The following is a 5,632-nucleotide window of genomic DNA, read 5'->3' as shown; positions in this document are numbered from 1 at the left end:
GGGTCACGTGGACAGTGGCACGCAAGCTCCGGTCAAATAAAAGCACCCAAACAACATAATCTGGACCATTCCAGAGCCCACTGTGGGAAACGCGTTTTAAAAAGCGCTCAACAAACACGAAGAAGGGAAAACAGCCGCTCCACCAGCAGCTCAGCACACCAACAGAGCTTCAGCAAACTTCAATTTAAAAGTTAACGGTCCAAAACCGCAAACTGAGAAAAAGTTACTACGCAATGGCTACACACCTGAGGTGTGGGTTCAAACAAGGAATTAAAATGCATTTTTTAAGTCTAGGTAATAATGTGATGAATGTACCACAGATTATGGTAAAATGTCAATTTTTTTATTTATTTTTTTTTTACCAATAAGCCCGAGTCAATTTCCTAAGTATGAGTGAAATATTACATTCTTGATTTTCTTTTAGGCCAGAGGGGGGCAGCAAATCTTAGGAATTACTGTAAAATCATAACTGTATATAAAAAATAAAAAAACACACACAGCAGCTAGCTGTAGTTTAAACTCACGGATACAAACACTAGTGGATATTATTCATTACAATCACATAAATAAATGCAGGGATTATTATGGAAAGGTAGGCATGGAATAAATAAATAAATAAAATAACCAAATTGAATTTAAATTTAAAACCAAAATTAAATGCTGCAGATATCAAGTAAAGAGGACATCATTTTGGCATGCAGCAATGCAGTGTTTCATCCAAGATCTGTTTTTACTGAGCCAAAATGGCCCCCTACTATTTTCAGGGGGTCATGATCAAATGCCAGGGGGGTCAATATGTATATGTTCACTTTATTTATTTATTCATTGAAATTCACCCAGAAAATAAATGAGAACTAACTTTTATTGTAAAGGCACAATATATGAATTAGTCTTCCATAATACATTTTTTAAAAACACACAGCAAACAATTTATTCATTAATGAGATTAATGAGAAATTTAAATAAACTAATTTGTATTGTTTTATTATTGTCCCGGCCTCCACAGGCTTATGGCTGGTGAAGCACTTGGCTTACAAGCAGAATACCAGTCCGGCAGTGGAACAAACAAGCCTCCTTTACCACGGCAACAGCTGGGAGAATTCTAGGCGTGTCCGAGGCTAATTTTGAAAGCAATGCCAGTGAACGTACATTTACGGATCTGCCCAACGTTAATCATAGCAAGACTGAGTAATGCAAGAATTAATTTACTCGGCTAACAAATAAGAACATTCCGATCAAATGTGCCAGCTGAACATTCTAATGCTGACGTCACAACCACTGCTGGGAACGGAAAACAGCGGAGTTCCAGAACACCGCCGTAGCGCTTCGATAAACCTCCTCTTCAAAGGAATCGGTCGTTTACAGCTCAGCTCAGCGGCTGCCAGGCTGATGAGAAGCAGGACGGGGTCAAGTGAACCCGGACACACCTCCTGCAGCCGAACTAAAGACAACCGGGTCAAACAGGCACGGTGTCACCAGGGATTTAATAAAACCACAAGTCTGATGTGCCAAAAGCCTGTTTCCCTTGGCCCAACAGAGCAAAATGAGATTCAGAGGTTGCCGCGATTGGGACCATTCAGTGGGCTACCAATTGTTGCTTCCTTCAAACAATTAAAATTTCTTGATATTGGGGTGACACACCAGGACCTGGACGTTTCCTTTGTTTATTTGAAAGCTTTCAGCAGCGAGTCCGCAACTGATTAACCTTGTGTTTTAGGCAACACCACCACCACGCAAAGCTTAATTTGTGATGCATTTCACGACTTACCTTGTCAACATTATGACCGGCCTTCTCGATCAGCCATTCCAATCCAGTTCCAAAGGCCACGCCCAACCGCAACATTCCGGCTTCTCCGATTGGCCGAAGCTTGCGGTCCCATCTTCACAGGAGAGCACCCACCCGCCAGCCTTTCCACAATGCCAGACCACCCCCTCTCTCATTGGCGAATTGGGGGTGAGAGCATTTCTAGTGGTTGTCCAGGGTGCCATTTCACAGTTGTGATTGTTTGTGTGCGTTTTTTGGTTATGCACTGCAAAAGAAACAAACAGAAAGGAGTTTGTCGTTAGAAACACAGTGAAAGGTAACAAACAAACGACTTGAAGGATTTAAAAATGAGAAAAGGTTCATATCATCTTCAATGTTCAGAACAGGGTACATTAAATGCTACATAGATCAATAACCAAATAACACCAACATTTGACCATCAGTAACAGAGTTCCAAATGAACCATTGTTTATTATTATTATTATTTTACTGTGAATCAGTTCTGTATAATTACTTATTTGGCTCAGACGGATCACAGACGCATCTCTCTAATGGTGCAAACATTTTCAGCAGAATTGGGCAGGAGACCAATGTAGTCTGACAATCAATGCCAAGCTGTCCTAAAAGAATTCAATTTTTCAACCAAGCAAGTGTGACATCTACTCTGCATCAGCTTGAGAGACTATAACTGTCAATAGCTGTATTAAGAATAATGTTTAAACATGTATAATTTCCCACCCTATACCTTCAAGTTGTAAGAAAGACGTTCCAAGAAAGCTAGAGAACTTAGCGAGGAGAGGGTGGGAATGGGTCTCTCCTGTGCATGTGGCGCCCTCTGGTGGTGCAAGTAAACTACTCGCATATTTTCATACCACTAAACATCCAAAAACATTTTGGAGAAATTTTTAGTGGACAGCTCTGAGCGCAGTTGTTATACTTGGGTAACACGTCTGTAAAATGGTTTAGAAAAACGCAGCCGCCGGTAACACCGGCGTTTAAAAAATGTTTACAGCAGATGGTGTCCATAACTTTTCATAAAGACATTAAGTTTATATGCTGATAGATTTTTTAAATGCACGAGTAGTAACGTGATGTATAGGCTGAGAGGCGTAATCACCCCAGTATTACAAAAAAAAAAAAAAAACAATTTATAGGCTACATAGCAGATGTGTTTCCGCTTTAGCCAAAGGACACAAAAAACAAAACAAAAGAACAATAAACAATAAACAAAAGAATTGGAACACCACTAGCCGTTCGTCCATTACAGGACGCCAGTTACTTGATGACGTGTGCTTGGAATGTCCGCCCATTTTATCCGAGTTGGCATGGAGGACATTTCGTCAGCGGAGTTCTTCAGAGGCGAACCAGTTTACAATACGAATGAACACATAGCCTTGGATTACAGTCCAAGAGATGCGTTTTCATTATGGCTAATCAACTAATTACCGATCAGGTTAGTGGTAGTACTAGCGCGCATGTTTTTGAATTCTTCTCTTGTCGGGTCACCATTTAACGTTGCACACAAACAATACAAATACTTACAAAAAGGGTAGCGGCTAACACCTAGAAACGCCGTTTTGAAATGCATTTGCAGTTAATTATTTACTAAAAATAGCACCGCTATATTCTTGCTGATAGACATACTATCGATACATGTAAAATAGTTTGCCAATTTAGTTGTATTTCAGAACTTCAACCTGTAGCTTTCGATTCGTTCAAGATCTCAGAACACTATATTTAGACCTTTAATTTTACCCCCCAAACCTCCATACAGCCTAATACTTTTGGACGTGGACTAAACCTTGGATCTATTTGCAAACAAACAACAGTCATACTTTTTTTTTTTTTTTTTTTTGAAAGAGCGCGTATGGGAATTTTAAGTTCAGGAACCGGAACATTGAATGAACAACCGATTCAAAAGAAATAATTACGAGACTTGAGCGCCCCCCGGTGGAGAAAGCGCGCTTTTTCCTACGAGAAAAAGGGGGCGGTAACCCACAGAAAGAGAGAGAGGAGGAGAGAAAAAAATAACAGAAAAAATTCAAATGTTCTTCCTGGAAATTCTACTAACCCGCCACAACTCCACCACATGACATTTCAGAAAGAAAATGCGACACTCCTTCCAATCACCAGCAGGCCCAGACTCATTCACCAAAGTGAGGTTACCTAACGATATAATTAAATAAATAAGAACATTTTTGGACTCTGATGGCAGCCGTAAACACAAAAAGAAGCCAGACTTTTCGACAAATTGGCTTTGAACGATTCAGATCGTAAAGATGTGGGTGGGAAACGTGGGTATTCCCGTCACAATACCATGGATTGCAACAAAACTCCTACTCGTTTCCCGTAAACTAGAATGAGCTCATCACAAACCCGTTTCAGTAAAATGCGATGAAAAGAAACATACGAACACTTACCTAACCACATCACAAACTCGTGCACATGGAAAATCTGCTGGTTTAGGCAGTTTTTGGTTATATTATGAGAGTTCGCACACGTTCAGGTTTCTATTAATTACAAGTACGTAGACGCTACACAGGGACAGCTAGCTAGCTTTGCAATTAAAGAGAAATGCACGCATCTCTACTGCCACAAGAATCAATGGACACGTGAACGCAGTTGTTGTACTACATGATGCTTCGTTGAAGGTTAGTGTATAATCGTTTTAGCTTGCAGATTAGGTAGTTCGTATGCTATTTAAAAATGTGATAGCTATACTAAGATTTATAAAGTATGGAAAGTCGTATGCTGGTCTGGCTTACCTGGCGTGAAACGCTGAATTCGTTTGGGAGGTACCATGGTCATGATCCTTAAATATTTTAGCAGATTAAAAATGCACTCCGTATCTTCATTTTTCCTTCGTGATTGACAGTCATGCAGCCACGCAGCCTTAAAACGTACCCCCAAAATTATGTAATAGGATTGTGCATCCAAAAATCCATATGCATTTTAAAATGTCTGCACGAGCACAGGCGTACACGCAGATACATTACGAAACCGTTGCTACAGTTTGAACGTTTACATACATCATTACGCGTAACGTTGTAGCAATTAATATAGCTACAATTCTTGGCAGGCGAAACAGCCGTCCTTGTCTTCATGTATGGCCAGTCGTATCATATAGCTGGCTAACTAGCTACGTGTTCCTAAAATGACAACACGGCTGCTCTCAACATCAGTTTATAAAATCGCTAATCCGAGTATCTCTAACGCAAAATAAATTCACAATGCGACTGGAATCACGCTTGTATATCCATTCTACATCAGGCGAAGCTGCAGGGAAGAGCAGAGCTTTATTTTGTAAAGAAAGCGGGATCAAATAAGTGCTGGAGATTTGAAATTGCGCAGTTTTTATTCCATTGCAACGCAGACGCGCTCCTTCTCCCTCTCTCTAGCGCCCGCTCGTTCTCACTCTCGTGCTCGCTCTACCTCCCTCCTCCCCTCTCTCTCTATCTCTGTCGTAGGTTCTCTCGCAGGTTTATTTTCGGTGTATGGGTCTCGGGTAAATACTGCCCCGCCCCCATCTTCCCTGGAAAACACGTATGGCTGACATTCCATCATTACCAACTCCTATTCTTTGTAGAACAATTGTGACCATTTTAAGTGGCGTCGTATCTTTAAAAGCTTTAAAGAACCGATTTATTTTTCATACGTAGTTTGAGTCCCAAACTATACCCAGTTGTTTTGGTGTAACCGGTCATATCATGGTCATTGTTGCGATTAAAATCCGTTTTTAATTCATGCGCTGAAACCAGACCACGCCGCCTAACTACAAAGAGGCTGGTGCATGTCACGTTGTCTTAATCGTTAGTTTATGCACCAACGAGCTCATCTTACAGCGGAAGGCTAAAACGCAGATGAAGA

The 5,632-nt window shown here is 40.7% G+C and overlaps 1 long non-coding RNA gene across 1 annotated transcript; it reads right to left on the bottom strand.

Annotated features, from left to right (window-relative positions):
* Nucleotides 1–961: 961 nt before the first annotated feature.
* On the bottom strand, nucleotides 962–5,210 carry LOC118222715. The gene is made up of 3 exons (XR_004764311.1): nucleotides 4,531–5,210; nucleotides 1,769–2,030; nucleotides 962–1,441 (listed from the first exon to the last, which is right to left on the bottom strand). It is a non-coding gene; the product is annotated as an uncharacterized LOC118222715 (long non-coding RNA).
* Between the last annotated feature and the right edge of the window lie 422 nt (nucleotides 5,211–5,632).

Source organism: Anguilla anguilla, chromosome 3 (assembly GCF_013347855.1).
Source record: "Anguilla anguilla isolate fAngAng1 chromosome 3, fAngAng1.pri, whole genome shotgun sequence".
Lineage (NCBI taxonomy): Eukaryota > Metazoa > Chordata > Actinopteri > Anguilliformes > Anguillidae > Anguilla > Anguilla anguilla.
The sequence above is the reverse complement of the archived record's forward strand: the minus strand, read 5'-3'. Positions and strand labels throughout refer to the sequence as shown.